The sequence below is a fragment of the Stenella coeruleoalba genome, assembly GCF_951394435.1.
Source record: "Stenella coeruleoalba genome assembly, chromosome: 1".
NCBI classification, from domain to species: Eukaryota; Metazoa; Chordata; class Mammalia; order Artiodactyla; family Delphinidae; genus Stenella; species Stenella coeruleoalba.
In genome coordinates, this window is record NC_137169.1 from 89,352,916 (window position 1) to 89,377,551 (window position 24,636).

A 24,636-nucleotide genomic window follows, 5' to 3' on the forward strand; every position below is an offset into this window, starting at 1 on the left:
GTTGGGGAGCACAGGCTCCGGATGCGCAGGCTCAGCGGCCTTGGCTCACGGGCCGCTCCGCGGCATGTGGGATCTTCCCAGACCGGGGCATGAACCCGTGTCCCCTGCATCGGCAGGCGGACTCTCAACCACTGCGCCACCAGGGAAGCCCCCCAATTACATTCTTGAACTTTCTGAATGTTTGTCTCCTGTGTTCTTCAATAAGAGCAGCACCATTTGCCTTGTTTTATTCTATCATTAACTCCTTTTTTCCCTCCCAGTCTTATTGGAAATGAAATGTGACGATTCTATCTGAAAATGTTGCTCTGGTTGTCCCTTTCCTCCATATTCTTTTGCCACTGATTCAGTAAAGCTCTCAGGACCTCTTGCTTGGCTTACTGCGACAGAATCTTAATAGATGTGCTGGTTACTAATTTCTATTCAATCCGACCCACACTCCTGCTTACTGTCAATGATGTTTCTATAACACAAAACTGGCAATTTCCTTCCTGTTTAAAAAATCTCTATTGGACACAATAGATATTGAAAAAAATGCAAATTTCTTAGTTTGTCCTAGAAATTCTTTCATGATATGACTTCAACGTACATATTTACACATACATTTCTTTGCTCTTCATGTCACAGCTCTGTCAATATTGAACATCTCTCTGTTCTTGTTCCCCAGAACACTGGGCTCTTTGATGCCTCAGCACCTTGGGAAATAGTTGTCCCTTTATTAGAAATGCCTTATTTTCTGCCTCTACTCTCTGTCCACTGATTTTTGTAAAACATTCTTTCTAATTCTCCAGAATTGTACTTCATCTATCATTGTACTTAAATGCCTGGTTATTTTACTCTAAATCTGATTAGACTGTTAAGTTCAGCCGGGCAGGTACTTTTTCTGTCTTTTTACTGTTAAGCTTCTGATACTGATTAGTGTCTGCTCCATAAATATGTATTGAATGAATAAGCTTAGGCCCTCCATGGTCTTATATCACTCTGTTTCTATTTCTCTTTGAACATTGCCTGTATCATTATCTCTTTATCTATCAATATCTCCTAATAGATTTATTATTTTCACCATTTCCACAGCATTTGTCATACTTGGATACTCACTCTTTCTGAGGCACTCTCTTCCTTTGACTTCCATAAACCTCATACTTTTCTCCTCCCCTTGTTTCTGGCTGCTGCTTCTTTGTCTCCTGTGAAGATTTTTCCCTTGTAAACTTTCCCTTTCTCCCCCTCCTTCTTCTAAACTTTGAACAATCAGTGGGCTAATCCCTCTTCCATTCTCCATCTCTATATTTTTGGTGAAGTCATCCACACTCCTGACTTCATTTATCAGTTATTATTTACATTAATTATATACATTAATTTGAACTTCTGGCCAAGACCTTTCCTTTGAACTTTAGATCTATATATCCTGCTCATATATTATTTTCATGCATTTTCTCACAGGTACCCTCAAACATAACAAACTATTATGGCTTTAATTGTGTGCCCATCGAATTCATATGTTAAAGCCCTAGCCCCCAGTATTTCAGAAGGTGACTGAATTTGGAGACAGGGCCTTTAAAGAGGTAATTAAGTTAAAATTAGATAATTAGGGTGGACCTTAACTCAATAATGACTGGTGTCCTTATAAGAAGAGGAGATGTGGACACAGACATACAGATTGAGGGACAACCATGTGAGGACAAAGCTAGAAGGTGACAATTTGCAAGCCAAGGAGAGAATCCTCAAAAGAATCCAAACCTGCTGACATTTTGATCTTGGAATTCTAGCCTCCAGAACTGTAAGAAAACTAACTTCTGTTGTTTAAGACATCCAATCTGTGGTATTTAATTTCACAGCCCTAGCAAACTAATACACATGCCCCAATACTGAATTCATTTATTTTCCTCGAAACCAACTCTTCTTATCTTCCTTATTTCAGTGGATGGCACCGTTATGCATCCAGGTGTAGAAATTTGAAATCTGACTAAACATAGTAATTAATGCAAATTGACCCATATTCAAATTTTAGTTGCACCTTCATCTTAAATATCTCTTTATCTCTAACCACTGCCTCTCAATTTAAAGGAATTATCATCTGTCACTGATATTGCAGCTATAGTTTCTTAAGCTTTCTTCCTCTGTTTTGCTCTTATAAAACATTCTTTTCATTGGAGATTGTTTTACTTAAAATGAAAATTTAACCATATTGCTCTCCCGCTTAAAACTCTTCACAACACCCAATTGGATTACTATCTAAAACTCTTGAGGGCTTGCCTATCTCTCCAATTTTGCATATTTTTCTTTTCAATTCCCTTCATTCTTCAATTGGACCTTTCTCAGCGCCTTTGCACATGCAGGTTTTGCTGTATGGCATTACCTCTCCCTCTCTCTCCTTTTCCCACTCTTCTCTCTTACTCCACAGCTTTTTGATAAATGTAATTTCAGCTAGCATTTTTCTGAGCTTTATTATGTGCCAGACACTATCTTAAGCATTTTACAATATTAACTTATTTAAGTCTCACCACAAGCTTGCAAAGGACGTTCTATTTATTATCTCCATTTCATCAATTAAGAAACCGAGGTACAGAGCAGTGAGAAAAGTTAAGTGACTTTTTCAAGGTTACAAAGCTAGGAGTAGTGGAGCTTGGATTTAAACTTGGGGGTAAATGGCTCTAAAGGTTAGACCATTATTAGGAAAAAATACTTTGTTTCTCAGAATTAGGTCAAGGTATTCAGTATGTGTGCTGTTAAGTCTCATCACAGTTGTAATGGGTTATGAATAAGTTGTAAAAGTGAATATGCTGTTTAAAGTCTTAATTTTGGGTTAGAATGCAATCTCCATGAGATCAGGGGCAATGTCTACCTCGGTAGCCATTATATCTTTAAGTACCTGGTATGCTGTTGTGATAAGGGCAACCAAAAATATTTGTTAAATGAAGACACTGTGAGTTTTCTTAGAACAGGAATACTGACAGTGTAGCTTTGGCTCTCAGCAGAGTCCTGGCCTATAGAAAATCCTCAATAAATCCACATTTGATTAATTATCAACTAGCTAATGGCAGAGGTGCACTAAAATGTAATTCTATGTTATGCTATCAACCCTAAAAAAGGTAGAAATATATTTACCCTGATAAAGGGATAATGCGGCAGGGGGTTGCTGTGGGTGGGGTGTGGGTGAGGGTTTAGAGGGCAACTGCCTGAGCTATTTATCCCTTTTATATTTTCCAAACCAGTTTCCCATTTTAATTTGTTATAAGGCACTGCAATTGAAAATCTTGAGGCAAGAAAGCCCCTCCCTCTGTCTCTTTCTGATTCTCTATTTCTCTGTCTCTCTCTCTCTCTGGTTTATAATAGTCACTAGTTTGTGTCTCTCTTTTCTAGCTCTTATTTTCTTCAAGTTCAGTATTTTCTGTTTTTATGCAGTATAAATATTATGGGGCCAGGACCTGTCTTGGAATCATTTTTATTTGTTATCTCTCCAGAGTTTCTGACTTTTGAAATGAGGGCTTTGTAAACCATGCTTGTATTAGTACAGAGCTTAGAGGAATGTCAAAGTTACTTTCCCGTTAATATTTCACTCCCCGGGCTTTCCTGGTGGCGCAGTGGTTGAGAGTCCGTCTGCCGATGCAGGGGACACGGGTTCGTGCCCCGGTCTGGGAAGATCCCACACGCCGCGGAGCGGCTAGGCCTGTGAGCCATGGCCGCTGAGCCTGCGCGTCCGGAGCCTGTGCTCCACAACGGTAGAGGCCACAACAGTGAGAGGCCCGCATACTGCAAAAAAAAAAAAAAAAAAAAAAAAAATTTCGCTCCCTTTCTCCCACCCTGTATGCTCTTCTCAAAACAATTAAGAAATGGCACAGATGTCCTATTCATAGATCTTCTCCATTCCCGTAGGAAAGAGAAATAGCAAGGAATAACAAGAATGGTTCCACAACTCTGCACTTAATGAGTGCTTGTAAGAAATATTTAATATATATATTTTAATTTATTTATTTTATTTTTGGCTGCACTGGGTCTTTGTTGATACACGCGGACTTTTCTCTAGTTGAGGCGAGTGGGGGCTACAGATTGTTATGGTGCACACGCTTTTCATCGCAGTAGCTTGTTTTGTTGTGGAGCACTGGTTCTAGGCGCGTGGGCTCAGTAGTTGTGGCGCAAGGGATTTGTTGCTCCGCAGCATGTGGGATCTTCCCGGACCAGGGCTCGAACCCGTGTCCCGTGCATTGGCATGCAGATTCTTAACCACTGCGCCATCAGGGAAGCCCTGAAATATTTAATATTTGAAGAGACTTCTAAAGAATTTTTGGTAGAAAAAGTTCAGAATCTTCTTTTAATGAGAACATATATATAAATAGTACATTAAAAGGATTTCAGTATGGTTAAAGTTTTTGTTTCTTAAAGGAGATTTATCATTATTAGTATGTTATTCAAATCATTTTTGCAAGGCAAATCAGCATCTCCACACTAAACATTGTTCCCATTTCATGTAGAGCAGAGTTTGTCTCTTTGCTTAAAATCAACCGTAAGTTAGTGCTTAAGATTCACTGCTTGTCACAGCTGTACAGTCCCAGGAGTAATTGGTGAGGCAATTAATAATCTTGACCTCAAAGACCTTTTACTTGAACCTATTTATTTGTGTGTGTGGCTGTGCACACGTGCCCACACACAAGTGCATAACTAGTTTCACCTTCTGCTGGGGCACATGGTGAAGGGAAGGTGAGGTGGACATGGATCAGAGTGTTGAGGACTCAGTCAATAAATATTATGCAATATTAGAAGACTCAATGTAAACCATTGGGAGATATTTCTGTTTGATAATAGTAAGGTTATTTTTATGATTAGTACTTGAATTTATGTGAGAATTCTTTGAGGATAAAAGGAAAAGCATTGTACTTTTAGAGGTGCATTATGAAACCAAGAGGTTGTTTTCATTTCCAGGCTATATTGGTAATTTAGAGCAGTAGCATAAACAAAATTATTAACAGATATAAAGAAAAAAGGGTAGTAATAGAAGACAGTCTAGACAATGTTCCAAAAAACATGGAGCTCTTAAATGGTTTGATCAAGGACCATCCAGTTATGCCTAGAGAAAAGAGCATGTCCCTAGGGTGAAAATATTTAACGTCTTTTGGTTCCATTGCCAGGATTACACTAAGTGGGAAAAACTCGTAAGTCTATCTTATTAGGAGGATTTTAAATAAGACCATTTAAATATTTTCAATCCTATTCTATCTGTATAACCTTGGGATTATGATAGCTTCTTTTTAAAGTTGGATCATAAGAGAAAGAATGCTGTGGATGCATTTTCTAAAGTTCAGATTTCATAGCAATTATGTTTGTCATGGTCAACTAATAAATTATATTCTGGTATCTTAATTCTTTACCCATTTTAATTGGCTTGATAATCCCCAAGACCGACAAAAATCCTATGAACTTTTAAAGAAGAGAATTAGCTTTAGAATTAGAGAACTTAATTAACGTACCTTTTGGTTTCAATCAGGTTTCTCTTGGCTCAGTCATTTGTATCATTTCGGTGGTTAAGGTCTTCACTTTGACAATCTGTTGAAGACTATGGGACCTCTCTCTAAACACACACACACACACACACACACACTCACACAACATATTCCTATATATCCCATTTTGTATACAATTGCAAAGGGATACTGGGACCTTGAAGTTCATTCACAGATTTGAGAATTAAGAACTTTCTGGCAGTAGTTTTTGCCTAAGCCTCTAAGTGATGCTCATGGTTTGATTTTATGGCTGGCCATCCCAAAATAGGAGAGATGTTTGTCCTCAGTGGTCCACAGTCCCTGGGGGTTGATTTTCCTTAGTGATTGAAAGGTAAGGACAGTTGAGTGGATAATTTCCTGTAGTCTTTTTCTCACATATAACTGGAGTAGGAAGAGCGTCTCCTCTCTTTCTGTGATCAGAATTCTTCCCTTTTCCCTATGAGGCTGGTGAAGATAAGGTTTGTTCCATTACCTTACTCATCATGTATTTGTCATTGGACATACAATTTCCAGCTGTCTTTTGCTCTTTTTCTCTGACTTTTTATTGGTAGGGTTGTTGCTTTCTTTTTCATTTTTCTCAACTATTCTTTTTTGTTTTTAGAATTTTTTTTTAAACATCATTATTGGAGTATAATTGCTTTACAATGGTGTGTTGGCTTCCACTCCATAACAAAGTGAATCAGCTATACATATACATATATCCCCATATCTCTTCCCTCTTGCATCTCCCTCTCTCCCACCCCTGCATCCCACCTCTCTAGGTGGTCACAAAGCACCAAGCTGATCTCCCTGTGCTATGCGGCTGCTTCCCACTAGCTATCTATTTTACATTTGGTAGTGTATATATGTCCATGCCACTCTCTCACTTCGTCCCAGCTTACCCTTCCCCTCCCCATGTCCTCAAGTCCACTCTCTAGCAGGTCTGCTTCTTTATTTCCATCCTGCCCCTAGGTTCTTCATGACCACTTTCTTTTTCTTTTTGTTTTTTTTTTTAGATTCTGTATATATGTGTTAGCATACAGTATTTGTTTTTCTCTTTCTGACTTACTTCACTCTGTATGACAGACTCTAGGTCCATCCACCTCACTACAAATAACTCAATTTCATTTCTTTTTATGGCTGAGTAATATTTCATTGTATATATGTGCCACATCTTCTTTATCCATTCATCTGTCAATGGACACTTAGGTTGCTTCCATGTCCTGGCTGTTGTAAATAGAGCTGCAATGAACATGTGGTACATGACTCTTTTTGAATTATGGTTTTCTCAGGGTATATGCCCAGTAGTGGGATTGCTGGGTCATATGGTAGTTCTATTTTTAGTTTTTTAAAGAACTTCCATACTGTTCTCCATAGTGACTGTATCAATTTACATTCCCACCAACAGTGCAAGAGGGTTCCCTTTTCTCCACACCCTCTCCAGCATTTATTGTTTGTAGATTTTTTGATGATGGCCATTCTGACTGGTGTGAGGTAATATTTCATTTTAGTTTTGATTTGCATTTCTCTAATGATTAGTGATTTTGAGCATTCTTTCATGTGTTTGTTGGCAACCTGTATATCTTCTTTGAAGAAATGTCTATTTAGGTCTTCTGCCCGTTTTTGGATTGGGTTGTTTATTTTCTTGATATTGAGCTGCATGAGCTGTTTGTAAATTTTGGAGATTAATCCTTTGTCAGTTGCTTCACTTGCAAATATTTTCTCCCATTCTGAGGGTTGTCTTTTCGTCTTGTTTATGGTTTCCTTTGCTGTGCAAAATCTTTTAAGTTTCATTTGGTGGTAGGGTTGTTTTATATATGTCCTTCTCATCCGTGTTTTTCTACTTTTAATTTATATATATATATATATATATATGTATGTAAAACCATAAGTAATAGCAAACAATTATAGTGCTTTTATTATGCCAGTCATTATTCTGTCTATACACAGACACACACAAACACATACACACCACACATTCACACACAAATCACACAATTTAATCTTCACAACAACACTTTGAGGTAGATACTATCATTGTCTACAACTTACTTATAAGAAAAATAAAGTATAGACTTTACTGGGTATAGAATTCCAAGTTGCCAGTTGTTTTTCCCCACCAGTACTTTAAAGATGTTGCTTCACTCTCTTCTTGCTTGCGTTCTTTCTGATGAGAACTCTGAAGTAATTCTTAGGTTTGTTCCTCTCTATGTCACATACCTTTTTTCTCTGTCTTTTAAGAATTTCTCTTTATCAGTGCTTTTCAGCAATTTGATTATGATATGCCTTGGTGAAATTTTCTTCCTGTTTCTTATGCTTGGGGTTCATTGAGCTTCTTAGATATGTGAGTGAATATTGTACATAATATTTGGAAAAATCTTGGCCATTATTTATTCAAATATTATTTTGGTTCTTCCCCCCTCTCTCCTATCCTTTGAGGACTCCAAGTGATGTTGTCATACAGCTCTCTGATGCTCTTTTCATTAAAAAAATTCCCCTTTTCTCTGTGCATTTCATTTTGGATATTCTCTATTGTTTTACCTTTAAGTTGAGTCATCTTATCTTCTGCAATGTCTAATCTGCCATTAATCCTGGCTAGTTTATTTTTCACTTCAGGTATGGTGGTTTTCATCTCCAGAAGTTGTATCTGGGTCTTTTAAAAAATGTCTTCTATGTCTGTAACTTTTCAAACATGTAGAATATAGTTATAATAAATGTTTCAATGTCCTTGTCTGCTAATTCTAGCTTCTATGTCAATTCTGGATCAATTTCAATTGATTTGTTATTCTCCTCATTATGAATTGTGTTTTCCTGTCTCTTGACATGCATGATATTTTTTGATTAGCTTCCAGACATTTTGAATTTTATCTTTTTTGGTGCTGGATAATTTTGTATTCCTATAAATCTTTACAGCTTTGTTTTTAGTTTCTTTGTTTTCTTTTGGGTCTGGGAAATTATAAAAATGATTTGTCTGGTAAATTTGGCTCACTGCTCATTCTAGAATTAATTTTTCTCCACTAATGAAACGATACCTTCCTGGGTACTCTTTCCACTGCCCTGTGAATTAAGAGCTTTTACAGTCTTGCTGGTCAGAAAAGATACTGATCTTACCCTATGTGAATGCTGGGTATATTCTCTCTAATCATTTCCAATAGTTTTTCCTTGCCTTGGATAATTTTCTCACACAATTGCACTGATCAGTGCTCTGCTGAATGCTCATGGGGATGGAGTGGGGTGGTGGAATGTGGTCCTCTACAGATCTCCAGGGTCTTTTCCCTGTGCAGCTCTGTCCTCTTTGGTACTTTTCCTATGAAATCTGGTTGCCTAATCTCCCAGGGATCTCAGCTGTCTCTTTAACTCATGCAGTCTTCTTAATTCCTTCTCTGTCACAGACTGAAATTTCTTGCAAGGCAGTAATCTATGGCTCACCTCATTTGTTTCTTTTCTTGATATTTTTTCTAATCGTTTCAGTAGGGAGGATAAAGGATAAATCTGATCACTGTTACTCCATCTTGGCTGGATGTTATTTTTGTTTTTTAATTAAAAATGTTACATATATGTTTTCCTTCTATATACATTCTTTTGAAACTTGCTTTTTGTACTCAACAGTATGGATCAAGGTTTACCCCTGCTGATTCATGTAGAATTAGTATATTCATTTTACCTGTTGTTCAGTAGGAATATCATGATAATATTAATATTTATTTCCTTATTAATGACTTGGCATCATTTAAAATCAGTTGCCATGGGTATAATTGGGCAAGTCAAATCTCTCAGTAGTTAGTATTTCTTATCTGTAAAATGTTGATAACAATAGCAGGATTGTTATGAGGATTATATAATGTGTCTCGTTTTTCACATGGAACAAGGTGCACAAATATGCACTTAATAATTCTTAACTTATTCTAACTTGTCTTTCTCTTCGTTTTCCTATTATGTTCTCATTCCTCTCCCCTTTTTCCTTCTTTAACTTGCCTCTTTAGATTCATTAAGCCAGGTTAACTGATTTGTTTTAAAAATCAAGTGAGTAATTGTAAATCAGATAGTAGTCATTTTATGAGTATTTTATGGGATGAGCAGGAAAGACAATCCATGTGAGGCCAAATAGTTGGTTTGATTAAACATTTTAGTTTTTAAAGTTCTGGACTTCTAGGACTCAGCTTTTCACCTAGTAGCAGAAAAACATGAGGATGACCCAAGGGAAAGGCCACATATAGTAGTTCAAAGCATTTTAGTTCCTTAGGGGACTGGAAAAGCAGGACACTAAATCATATTGCCAAGTTGAGTATCTGCCTAATTTGCTCCTGGAGGAGCTAATTCTTTTTACATTTGGAAACGAAAGCTCCATAGATAAACACTGTGCTTTTTCTGCACCGTCTTTCTCCTTAGACTTCATTAAAATTTTCTTAAATCAGATCAAAGGGAAAAATAAACCTATGCATTAAGCTATACAATTGCAATAGCTTTCCACGTGGTTTCCTTACTGCCTGCATTTTCCTCCTCTCACTCATACCACATTTTGTTGCTAGAATCATCTTCTTTAAGTGAATGTCACAGACATGGATGGTTCCCCATTGACCCCTGAATTGAGCACAAAAGTCTCAACTGTCTTTCAAGATTATCCAAGTGTGATCTATAAGTCGTCTTTCCATATTTATGTTCTAGTACTATCTTTTCTATACCCTGCATTTCAACTAAATGGGACTGTTCCCCTGTAGCTGTTGCAAATGGTTGCACAGTCTATGTACTGCACAAAAGCACAGGGATAAGCCTGTACTCTTGCCTAGCTGAGCACTTTTGGAGTAATGTCTGCCCAAATGGGTGCTTTTTTCTAATCTGCACAAAAATGAGATAAACCAGGCACACTTTACTATTTCCTGTTTCTGTGTCTTTGCTTATGCTTATTATCTTCTGTAGATCCCTTACCTCTTTTTTGCCCCATGAATTCCTTTTTATATAATCCACTGAAGCTTTCAAAGCATTACTAGTGAGCTCCCGCTAGTCCTCATGTTTTTAATCTTTTCTGTGATAATTTTGTTGACCTTCCCTCTAAAGTCTCTCTTCTTTTGGTTTTATATGTCATGTCACTTTCTTTATTTTTCTTCCCAATACCTAATTTATATCTAGTTTATCTAGACTAGTCATTTTGGGGCTTTTCCTGGGTTACTTCCACCCCACCTTATAGCCTGACCCTTAAATATTATTATATCTCTGATGTTTAGTCTTTGTCTTTTTCTGTACTGGTGTAATAGGTTCTGCCTGGTTGATCTCACTTTTTGCATGCCTTCAACTCACAAGTATTCCTTGACTCTAAAATCTAAATTAACAATCCTTACATATAGACTTATGTCTCCGTCTGCTTACTTAGACATCTCTTCTCAACAAGCATTTCCTGAATCAATATACCTAAAATAGTAGAATATCTACCTTCAGACCATTTTTCCATCTATATTCCCTATCTTGGGCCCTGGTAGTATGATATACAAGATTCCCCAATTATTAATTGTCAGGCTATCTTGTCCCTCCTCTCTACTCCTGACAGTCAGCCAAGCAACAAGGCAATTCTACTTCTGAGTGTTTCTCTTAATTCTTCCTTCTTTTCTATCTCAATTGTTATTTCCTTAGTTCTAACATTCATCGTCTTTTGGTTAGACCATTGCAAAACACTCTTAACTATCATACATTTCTTAATGCTTCTTGATATATCAATCCATCCTCCACATTGCCACCCTAGTTGTCTTTCTAGAACATTAATTTATCACGTCATCATCCTATCTCTCAGCGTCTGATCAAGAACACAAAACACTGCTTAGTTGAGTTCCCATTCTCCTAAACACAGTGCTAGACACTTCACACATATTTGTTATATCATATAAAATGCACAGTAATCCTGATGTGAAGATAGTATTATGTTATAGATCAAGAAACCAAGGCTCAGAAAAGTTAAATAATTTTCTCACACAGCAGTGGCAAAGCAGTGTTTCAAAGACAGGTTACTCCAATTATAAAGTCCTCTACTTCTAAACCTTACTGCCCCTTCAGGGAGCTGAACTTTAATCCTAATATCCCATGTTCTGAATGGCCTTGGCAAATCACTTAAATTATGACAATATAAAACTCAGAGGGACTTTTTTCTTAAGGAAAAATGAAATATGCTTGCAAATAAGTGCCTCACAGGTGTAAGTTATTTTTACAGATCCTTCAAGGCCCTCATGATATCTATTTTCTAAAGGTTTCTTAATTTACCAAGTTGAATTGATTCTTATTTCCTCAAGTGTATTCATTTCACTTGATGACTATCTCAGAGTTTATTGTATTTACTTTTAAATTTTTTCCCCATACACTGAGTTTTTTGAAGTCTTTGCTATATACCCAGCACTTAGCAAAGTGCCTGACAGAGTAAAATGAACTCCATCTGCCCCCCAAAAGAAAAATATTAACCTTGTGTTAAAACTAATGCATTGACATGAAATATATCTAAATCAGAAAGATATATCAGTCACCTGAAAAACTAGTAAAGGTTTATAGATAGCAGAGGCTAGCTCCAAGGAGATTTGAGAAAAAAAGTCAATAAGCAGGCAGAATATCATATTTTCAATTCAAATATAAAACATTTAAAATGTTGCTGTTGCAGACCTCTTAGGTAGCCTTTTCAAGTTGTTCAACAGAAAACCATTTATTGAGGGCAAGTAAGGAAAGGCTCTTCCCGTCTTAATCTAAGCCTATAATAGAAATAATGTGCTATTTGTTCTCAGATCTCTAAAGGTCCATGACTATGGGTATGCTATGGGTATGGGAATATAAGGTGTTTTCAATGTTTCAGTAACTTTTTGAATTCCCTGAATTAGACTGCCTGGCTAACAATTTCTTTTTTGTTGTTCTGGGCCAAAAATAGGGAAGCACATTTTGAAGTTAAGAAGTAATGATTGGCTACTGGTGACATCATGGAAATTATTGGAACAAGTTAGTGGTGCTCAAGCACTGTGACTAGACCTACCAGTCAGATGGTCACTATAATGAAATGAACATGTCCTTTGGATCATCAACCTTGGATACAAATGCTGGGTGATGGTCAAAACGAGTAACTACTAGCACTGAAAAATGCTAAGTGTCTGTGGACTTAATTTTGTTATTATTAGTATGACATGTAGTATTGTAAATAATATTATGACTCAGAAATATAGACCACTGGCTAAAATTTGAAAGAGTGTAAGAAAAACAGTGCTAAATGTCAATAAGTGTAGTTTTGTTGTTAGACTAACACTTTCAGATTATGGTGTCCATAGTTAAAAAGAAATAATAAAAGGGAAATTTAGTGATGAAAATATTAATAACTTTTCTTGAAAGTATATAAATCTTAAGGGCATGACAAATTCATTTTGACCAAGTGAATACATCCATGTGTAAATACCCAAATGAAGACATTTAACATTACCAGCATCTCAGAAACCTCCCTTATGCACCCACCTACTACTTACCTGCTGACTCCACCCCCACCCCAGACAAAAGGTAACAATTATTCTAATTTTAATAACACAGATTAGATTTTCCTTTGTGTGTTTTATTAAAGCAAACAGTACAGTATGTATTTTTGCGTCCGGCTTTTTACACTCTATTTTATGCTTGTGGCATTCATCCACTTGATGGCATATAGTAATGGTATGTCCTTAATCATTATTTTATAGTACTCCATTGTTTAAAAATACACTTTAAAAATTTTGTTTTCTTGGGCTTCCCTGGTGGTACAGTAGTTGAGGGTCCGCCTGCCAATGCAGGGGTCACGGGTTCGTGCCCTGGTCTGGGAAGATCCCACATGCCGCAGAGCGGCTGGGCCCGTGAGCCATAGCCACTGAGCCTGCACGTCCGGAGCCTGTGCTCCACAACAGGAGAGGCCACAACAGTGAGAGGCCTGCGTACCGCAAAAAAAAAAAAAAAAAAAAAGAAAAAAAATTTTGTTTTCTTGTTGATGGATATTTGGGTTATTTCCAAGTTTGGACTATTACTGGCAATGTTACTAGGAGCATTCTCATATATGTCTGTTGTTGCATATCTATATACATTTTGATTGAATATAAAATTAGGAGTGGACTTGTTAGGCAATCAGAAGGCATGTGGTCAGACTTGGTAGATTCTGCCAGTTTTTTAAAGTGGTTTTACCAATTTTCACTTCAATTAGCAGAGTATGAGAATTTAAGTTGTTCTACATCCTAACAGTTGATATTGTCAGATTGACTGATTGATTAATAAAATTTCAGCCATTCTGGTGAGTCTGTGGTAGAATCTCACTGCTGACTCAGCCTCCATTCTGTCACTCACGTCATTTCTTAATTCACTGTGGGTTAGTATTTATAAATGATACCTCATGATTCTAACAGTGTGAGTGTTTGCTTTCCTGTTTTCACATTTCTACTTTTTTTAGCCTAATTTCTGTAACCAAGTATCACAGGTTATTGTTATTGTTCCTTAATTGTGTTTTTATAATAATTTAGATATCAATTTAGATATCAATGAATTACTGTGCAACAATTTGTCCTCATTTATTTTGTGATATTGATTTGCTAAAAATTTCATAGTCAAGTTTTGGGTTTGTGAAGTACATGCGAATTTTACATGAGTGTTCTCCATGTATTTTCCCAGGTTAATTCAGGAATTGTCATTTATTTGCCTCTAACACTTCCTAATGATGAGTGAGGCACAAAAAGCTAACCAAACACTTTATGGAAGAAGGTGTCGCCATTTCTATGCTCCCCTTGAAATGTGAGTAGAAAGGATATGAGTTTTTAAGACGTGGTTTCTCCACTGGGTCTTTCCCTTCCACTAATATCAAAGATTAACATGATGACATCAGAAGATGGTGGTGCCATAGGTGGAAGTAGCCTAGTTCTCTGGAGAGGGAGAGCCCTCCACAGATTAGGAACATTCATTTTGGACCTTATAGAAGTGAGTAATAAACTTCTAATGTGTTTAGGCCATTTAAAATTTGTGAGTTCTTTATTACATCAGCTAGCTTGTCTTTAATTAATATGAAGATTGGAACATTTGAAAATTGCTTCTACAACAATAATTAAAATATGTGTCATTGGCTTAATAGTCATGAGATTGCAAGAAAATGCATGTTGGAGGCTGGAAAAATGGAGATCTATATTATATAGTGACAAAACATTTGGTAAAGTTGTAATCGCTTGGAAGCCAATCAACTACTTATAAAATCTGAAGCTCTAGAGGTATAGACATCTAATTGTGCATTAGTTGCATCTTCCTGCAGTTGGCAGGGTATTAAAAAACAAAGTAAAAAAAGAAAGAACTGGCAGTTTGAAAGCAGAAATAAAAGGGGATAGAAAGATTCCAGAAATTTTGAGTCTTGCAGAGTTGGAAAAACCATCTACTCCCATACCCCCAAACAGCAAGAAATGAAACTAAAAAAAAGCTTAGAGCAGAGCAACAAAGATTTATTAAGATTTTGTACACAACCCTGGGACAAAGATCAGACTATGGGAATTTCCTTCTCAATCAAGAGTAATATATCAGATGGCTTCAAGGCAGATACTACTGAGTTGTGAGAGAATGACGTGGGAGTAAGGAAGTAAAGAAATCAGGTTTCAAAATTATACCCAAGAAAAAAATTTGGTCATGGTTACTATCACATGGAACTGTCTGGAAATAGAAAAATCAGCATCTACTGAGATTTTGAAGGATAGGGCAGGAACGAGTCGTGAGAGACAACAATGGGCAAGAAAGTTCCTACCAGAGATTTAGTCTAATCTAAGGGCATCCTCTGCTACCAGGAAAAGGTGTTAATAATGCCTACCCATTGGGAGTTAATTATTGTTGTGACTACATTGCTTTCCGTTCTTTCTTCCTATTGGGGGGTTTTTATTATAGTTTTTCTGTGCCTGCTCCTCTATTGAGAGAGGCGGCAGGGCAGAAGAGAAGAAAAAGAAGGAGGAGGAGAAGGAAGGAGGGGTGGGGTGGGGAGAATACGTATGTGTGATGAATAGAAGCTATTTTGTTAATTTATAGGAGGACCACAAGGAGCCATGTTTTAGACTTGGTGAAGAATGTTGCATTTCGTCAGGATGTTCAGAACTTTGACCTGGATGGTTTCTGAGTAGACTTTAGATGGTCTCCCATGGGGAAAGCTTGACTTGAAGGAAAAGATGGCCAGAGGGGTGGACTATTTTAAAGAAAGGTAGTAGCCTCCCTCCAAAATTGTGTCCCTCCTTCCACAGTGTGGGGTTATTGCTGGAATGTGGTTTCCCAGCTAGCAAGTACTTCCACCAATTTTAAAAATTCACTTTTAAGTCAGGATTTTAAAAAAATCCAGTGTGCTTTCTTCACTTGCTTTTTCATCTTCCACCAACTTGACACAGGGGAGCATGACAAACTTTGAAGTCACATATGGAAGATGGCAGGGCCATAAGATGGAAAGAATCTGTGTCCCTGAATTACTGCTTAAAGGAGAGTTTCTAGTCAATCAGGAATACCTTTTTCATCTTTATAGGAGAAAGAAACAAAATTTAATGTATTTGAGCTGTTTTTAGCTCAACTTTTTAGTTTAGTTATAGTAAGCTAACATTACTTACCTAAGATACTGGGTATGCTTTTGTATGACTTTGTTTTATTTAAAAAATGTTTTTTCTATGCAGCTGTGACAGATTTGGGTTTTATTTTTACCCTACAGTCCTTAAATTACAATACCTCTTTTGATGTGGCATATGCACATTGTGTATTCTTATTTTTTATTGAAGTACAGTAGATTTACAATGTTGTATTAGTTTCTGGTGTACAGCAAAGTGATTCAGTTATATACACACACACATACATTCTTTTTCATATTCTCTTCCATTATGGTTTATTACTGGATATTGAATATAGTTCCCTGTGCTATACAATAGGACCTTGTTGTTTACCCATTCTATATTTAATAGTTTTCATCTGTTAGTACCAAACTCCCAGTCCAATCCTCCCCTGCACCTTCCCCCACCTTGCCAACCACAAGTCTGCTCTCTATGTTGGTGGGTCTGGTTCTGTTTCATAGATAAATTCATTTGTGTCATATTTTAGATTCCACATATAAGTGATATCATATGGTATTTGTCTTTCTCTTTCTGACTTACTTTGCTTAGTATGGTAATCACTAGGTCCATCCACAAAGCTGCAAATAGCATTATTTCATTCTTTTTTTTTTTTTTATATCCTGCAACTTTACCAAATTCATTGATGAGCTCTAGCAGTATTCTGGTGGCATCTTTAGGATTTTCTTATTATTATGTCATCTGCAAACAGTGATAGCTTTACTTCTTCCTTTCCAATGTAGATTTATTTCTCTTGTCTGATTGCTATGGCTAGGTCCTCCAATACTGTTGAAAGGTGGCAAGGGTGGCCTCCCTATCTTGTTCCTGCTCTTAGAGAAAATGCTTTCAGCTTCTGTCCTTTAAGTATGATGTTAACTGTGGGCTTAACATATATGACCTTTATTATGCTGAGGTATGTTCCCTCTATACCCATTTTCTGAAGAGTTTTGATCAAACATGGATGTTAGATTTTGTCAAAATCTTTTTCTGTATCTATTGAGATGATCATATGGCTTTTATACTTCTGTTTGTTAATGTGGTGTATCACATTGATTGATTTGAAGATACTGAAGCATGCTTGCATCCCCAGGATAAATCTCACTTGATCATGGTATATGATCCTATTAATGTATTGATGGATTCAGTTTGCTAGTATTATGTTGAGGCTTTTTGCATCTATGTTCATCAATGATATTGGCCTGTAATTTTCTTTATCTGTGCTACATTTGTCTGGTTATAGTATAAGGGTGATGGTGGCCTCATAGAATGAATTCCTCTGAAATTGTTTGGAATAGTTTGAGAAGGATAGGTGTTAACTCTTCTCTAAATGTTTGGTAGAATTCATGAGTGAAGTCATCTGGTCCAGAACTTTTATCTGTTAGGGTTTTTTTTTAAAATTACTGATTCAATTTCATTACTGGTAATTGGTCTGTTCATATTTTTTATTTCTCCCTGGTTCAGTCTTGGGAGAGTGTACATTTCTAAGAGTGTGTCCTTTTCTTCTAGGTTGTCCATTTTATTATTGACATATAGCTGCTTATAGTAGTCTCTTATGAGCCTTTCTATTTCTGTCTTGTCAGTTGTAACTTCTCCTTTTTCATTTCTAATTTTATTTATTTGGGCTCTCTCTTCTCTTGTTGAGTCTGGTTGAGGTTAAGCAATTTTATTTTTTCAGAGAACCAGCTCTTAGTTCATCTTTTCTTTTTTGTGGCCTCTATTTTATTTATTTCTGCCCTGACCTTTGATTTCTTTCCCTCTATTAACTTTCAGTTTTGTATGTTCTTTTATTGCAGTTCCTTTAGGTATAAGGTTAGGTTGTTTGAGGGTTTTTTTGTTTTGTTTTGTTTCCTGAGGTAGGCTTTTATCACTACATAATTCCCTTTTAGAACTGCTTTTCCTGAGTTACATAGATTTTTGCATCATTGTGTTTTTGTTTTAATTTTTCTCCAATTATTTTTGGATTTCTTGATTTCAATAATCCATTGATTGTTCAGTAGCATATTGTTTAGCCTCCGTGTGTCTGTGTTTTTTTGCAGTTTTTTTCTTGTAGTTGATTTCTAGTCTTATAGCATTGTGGTTGGAAATATGCTTGGTATGATTTCAGTTTTCTTAAATTTATCAAGGCTTTTTTTTACGGTCTAGCATGTGATCTGTCCTGGAGGATGTTCCATCTGCACTTGTAAAGAATGTGTACTCTGCAGCCTTTGAATGGCACCCGATACATATATAAAATATAATATATAAATATATATTAATATTTAATAATTTATTATTCAATATTAATGTTAATAATCAAATATTAATATATATTATACATTAACATTCAACAATATATTACATATTAATATAACGGATATATTAGTGTTAATTATATATTAATATATAATAAATATATATAATTTATATGTGAATATATTATATATGTATTATATAATTATAATACGTATCATAATCAATATTAATAATAACATTATTTATTAATAATAACATTATTAAAACATTAATATATGATATATTATAATATATAATACATTATATATCATATTATATATTTATATAATATAAAATATATATATATTTTCATATTATATATATTTATATATATAAAATACCATTCAAAAGCTGCAGAATACACATTCTTTATATATATAAAGTCCATCTGGTCTAATGTGTCATTTAAGCCTAGTATTTCCCTTTTGATTTTCTGTCTGGATGATCTGTCTATTGGTGAAAGTGGGGTGTTAAAGTTCCCTATTATTGTGTTAGTGTCAATTTCTCCCTTTACATCTGTCAGTATTTGCTTTATGAATATAAGTGCCCCATATTTGCTGCATATATATCAATATTTATAATTGTTACATCTTCTTGTTGGATTGATCCCTTGATTATTATGTAGTGTCTTTCTTTTTCTGTTGTAGCAATCTTTGTTTTAAAGTCATTTTGTCTGATATAAGACATTGCTACCCCGGCTTTCTTTCAATTTCCAGTTGGATGCAATACCTTTTTGCATCCCCTCACTTTCAGTCTGAGTCTTTAGATCTGAAGTGAGTCTCCTAGTCAACATACATAAAGGTCTTGTTTATGTATCCATTCAGCCACTCTGTCTTTTGATTGGAGCCTCTAATCCATTTACATTTGAAGTAATTATTGATAGGTGTGTACTTACTGTCATTTTGTTAATTGTTTTGGGGGTGTTTTTGTAGTTCTTTTTTGTTCCTTTCTTTCTCTTCCCTTCATTCTTTTTTTATGGCTGAGTAGTATTCCATTTTGTGCGTGTGTGTGTGTGTGTGTGTGTGTGTGTGTGTGTGTGTGTGTGCGTGTGTGCGTGTACTGATGGACATTTAGGTTGTTTCCATGTCTTGGCTATTGTATATACTATACTGCTGCTATGAACATAGGGGTGCATGTATTAATATCTTTTTGAATTATAGTTTTGTCTGGATATATGCCCAGGAGTGGGACTGCAGGATCAAATGTCAACTCTATTTTTAGTTTTTCGAAGAACCTCCATACTGTTCTCCATAGTGGCTGCACCAATTTACATTCCACCAACAGTGTAGGAGGGTTCATTTTTCTCCACACCCTCTCCAGTATTTGTTATTTGTAGACTTTTTAGTGATGGCCATTCTGACTGGTGTGAGGTGGTACCTCACTGTAGTTTTGATTTGCATTTCTCTAATAATTAGTGATGTTGAGCATCTTTACATGTGCCTATTGCCCTTCTGTATGTCCTCTTTGAGAAATGTGTATGATGTTGTTTTAGATTAAAGCACAATAAAGAAAGATACAAAGAAAAATATAGCAGATAAGAAATACTTTGGTGATATTTAGGTGGTTAGATGTGAAGGTGGAGGGAAGTTTCTAGTGGTGTCACATGGAATCCTGTTGTATCTGGCTTGCATTACAGCTTTGCAATTACTTTGCAATTTAATTACTTGACTGAAGACCTATGAAAAGGTCATGTGCAAAAGAAGTATCAACAATTAAAACTAACTGATTACAAGGCAGGAACAAAAATTTTGTTTTCAGGTGAGAAGTAAGTTTAGTTAAGTTTAACATAGGAAAAAAATGGAAATTTATGTCTTTATATTTAACAAAATGAGTTTTAAAAAAATTCAAACTTGCAGAAACAGAGAGTAGAATGGTGGTTGCCAAGGACTGGAGGATGGGGAAATGGGGAGATGTTGGTCAAAGGGTATAAATTTTCATGAATAAGTTCTAAGGATCTAATATACAGCATAGTGACTATAGTTAGTAGTACTGTATTGTACTTTTGAAATTTGCTACAAGACTAGAACTTAAGCATTCTTACCAAACAAACAAAAAAAATAATTATAAGAGGTAATGAATGTGTTAATTAACTTGATTATGGTAATAATTTCACAATGTATACATATGTCAAATCATCACATTGTACACCTTAAATATATACAATTTTATTTGTATATATAAACCTACTTGGTCATGGAATAAAAATGATGTGTAAGAAACTTAAATGCATATTACTACGTGAAAGAAATCAATCTGAAAAGCTACATACTGTGTAATTCCACTTTAGGACATTCTGGAAAAGGCAAAACTATGAAGACAGTAAAAATATTAGTGGTTGCCAGAGGTTAGGGGAGTGGGTAGGATAGATAGGTAGCACACAGAGGATTTTTAGGTCAGTGAAACAATTTTGTACAATAATACAATGGTGGATACATGTTATTATACATCTGTCAAAACTCATAAAATGTACAACATCAAGAATGAACCCTAATGTAAACTATGGACTTAGGGTGATAATGATGAGTCATCATTGCAACAAATGCGCCACTCTGGTGGGGGATGTCAATAATGGGGGAGGTTGTGTATATGTTGAGAGAGAGGGTATGTGGGAACTCTCTGTACTTTCTGCTCAATTTTACTGTGAACCTAAAATTTCTATAAAAATCAAGTTTATTAATTTAAATAAAATGAAAAAATACAGGAGAAGAAGATATGTTTTGACTTGATAGCAGTTCCTATAAAATATCCTGAGGTTTTCCATTGATCACAAATTCAATGTAAAAAAAACATATGGTGAAGTTACTAAGGGGGAAAAAAGAAACATCCCATTCTATTTTTTATTAAATAAAAACTGAGAAAATAATAGACACATTTTAATAAGCTTTGATTTAATTACATTTAGTATTAAGTACTAGACTGTGTATTTTTAAAAGAAACTTTTTTTTTTTGTAAATGAGATTGTTGATTGTTGCCAAATTGTGGGGGGTTCTTGAGCCTTGTCATTTTAGAAACATCTGAGGGAATTGAAAATGTATGTCTTGGAGACTGATAACTGAACAAAGGTAATATCTGGACTCTAAGATTCAAACTCTCATGCGGAGCTGTATTCACTGTAGCTTCAAATGTCAGGATTTGCTTCAATTCACGGAAGTTAGAAGATTTTTTTAAACCTCTGTCTCTGGAGGATCTTTCAGAAAGAGTTGTTTTACAAAATATTGAGAAATCAGTCATAGAAAACACACAAATAGAGCTCAAATAATCCTGGGCCAGCATGGTTGTAGTGAGCATTACTTTTTGAGTAAGTTAGATTAGGTGATCTCCAAGGTAGTGGTTCCTAACCTTTACTACATCATGGTACCTTTGCTACACATCAAGACAATGGTATTAGTGTCACACAGTGTGATGAACTGATTAGATGGCTTATGGCTGGAGGCAACTTGCTGGAACTCAGTTCTCCATATCCTTGTTAGTGGGGAAACACTATCTCCACCTTCCTCTAACCTGAACAGTATGCACCATGGTGCTGTGAATTGAAAGAATATTGCTCAAAAATCATATCCAACTGTAAGACTGCATGATTTTCCATAAGAGTATGGAAGCATCTGAGATAGCTTTTTGTTTCCCCAGCAAGAAATGGCTTCCATATTAGAAACTAAACAATAGAAAATAGAACAAATACAGATTAAGCGCTTCTTTATACTTCCAGTTCTTATATCACTGCGACTCTACTGTGATCCTTAAATTTGGCATTGGCAAAGTATTCTGTATTCTGGTCATTCTGGGAACTTGTCTTCAAAATCAGGGTACTTCATAATGTCAACTGGTCTTTTAAATCAATGTAAAGAAGTAAAGAGAAGCAAATCAGAATATTTGGTCTATAGGAAAGATTTCAGGGCTTCTGCAGATGAAAACATCTTGAACACAATACTAGAATAAAAAATGATAATGTTCTTTCCAGAGGGAATAAGCTGAGCTGTAAGATCTTGGACTCTGTCCATATTTACTTCTTTATTTCAGTTCTGAGTTATTAGCTGTTTAGATCTAAGTTTTATTTCAGCTGGAAGGATTATAACTGCTTATGTCACATTCAAGATATCAAATGTGGTAAACAATTTGTGGATATACATCAAGGGGAATTATATTACACATTCAACTGTGAGCTCAATATTAATCCACTAAGGAAGTCTTCCTCGCTAAAAGACGTCTCATCTTTTCCAAAAACATGGCTTCTTGGATTTCAACTATTTTGTGATATCTTTTACAGTGAGGGAAGGAGATGAAGAATCCTGTCATAAAGAGAAAACAGCTCTTCCATAACCAATGCATTTTGGTCTTTATTAAATTAAAATCCATTCACTCACTCATTCAGTCATCAGATGTTTATTTAGAACTTATTCTGTACCCCTTTGTGTAAGATGTTGGGAAGCAGAGATGAATAAGAAATAAGTCTTGTCCTGAGAGAAGCTATGGTCTAGTCGAGGAGATAGATATACATGCTGATGTTTTCCATATAATGTAGCAAATATTCTGAGGCTGTGTCTTTGGGATTGTGAATATGGTGATAAGAGACCATATTAGGGGGGAGGATGATTCTGAGGAACAATGTCACACATCATGTTGAGCCTGAGCTATGTCTTGAACTATGTGCTAAATTTTATTTAACTTATTGGACTATTCTTATACATCATACTTTCTGATTATTTCCCAATATCAGGGCAAGTCTGATCCCTGTCTTCATTGTTTTATGTGTGTTTCTGTTTAAAGACACCTGATTTTATACATGTTGTTGATTCATTTAGATTGAATTCATGGGCAATAGTACTATAACTCAAGCCTCAGTGAAACTCATCATGTGTTTTCTCTGCAGTGCAAATCACAGCATTCTAGTGCTTATGAAAACTTTACAGAACTATCACACTACACTTAGGGGCCATCTTAAGACAGTGAAATCACCAATAAAAAGCACAGAAATGAGAAAAAAATGGCACTAAATAGGAGTGGAAAAAGATACTTTTTTACAGTATGAAAACTGAAACAAAAAGGCAGAGCATCACCTTGTTCAATTTCTGCTGGGAAAGTGCACTTTGGGCTACTCAAATTTTTCTTCTGTGTATGTGTCTGTGGATGACCACAAAAGCACTGTGAGTGTTGCTTTGAAATTACAAATAGGTTTTAGCCAGTTATCAATTTCTCAAATATAAACTCCATGAATGATGAAGATTGACTTTGAAACTATTTTTATGTTCATATGGGTTTAGAATTGTTATATCTTTCTAGTGAATTTAACTTTTTATAAATAAGGGGTGACTATTTCTTAAAGTTTATTTGCATTAGGGTTTGTTATATTTGATATTAATGATGCTATATCAGCTGTCTTTAATTGATGTAGGCCAATCTTTTTTATATTCACTTTTTCTATGTCCTTGTGTTTTAAATTTGTCTTCTATAAATAGCTTTTGGTTGAATTTTCTAAAATAACAATCTGGAAAAAAAGTCTAAGTCCTTTAATTGGAAATTTTATTCCCTATATTTTAATTGCTAAATATTTGGATTCATTTCTACCCTCTTATTTTGTACATTGTTTTCCCCACTTTATTTTTACTTATATTTTTCCTCTATATATTTTAAATTTCATTTTGTATCTTCATTTGTACTGATGAAAGTTTTTTCTTTGTATTCTCCTCATTCTATTTTTTTTCTAATTGTAGAAATAACTTCAGCTATTTAGTCAAGTCATTTAATGTTTATAAGACTAATTAGATTTTCTGTTTCATCTTGGATCAATTTAGAGACTGCAACCATTTTTTTCTTGAAGTTGTTCCCAAGATAGCATGTTTGTTCTGTTTAGGGAAGATAAGATAAGATGGGACCAGGCACCAACATTTGAACACTATCTATATTAGAATTCTTAGCTCCAGGAAAGATCACTTTTTTATTTTTGGAGTGGAGTCTAATAATAATAAAATTAAAAAATATAATATATTTTTCTCTTTGGGATAAATGCTGAGCTGTTTTCTATGCTCCGTGACTGGGGAAGTGGGTAGTGGGTTGACAAGTATGATTATTCTGTGTGCTGACTTTGGAGGAATTCCCCTTGTTTTTACCTGTTCCTTCATTGTTCCTACAGACTCTGAGCTCAGAGATTTTTTTGGGCTCTGATGGGTAGAATGGCTCCCTCTTCCATTTGCAGTTGCTTCATTCCACATTCTAAATTACAATTTCTCCAACCTGTTTCAGATGTCAATATATTTCTATCTCTTGATTTCTCTCCATTTTCTTTTCTTCACTATAATAGGTTGTCTTTTTTCTTTTTTTGTAAT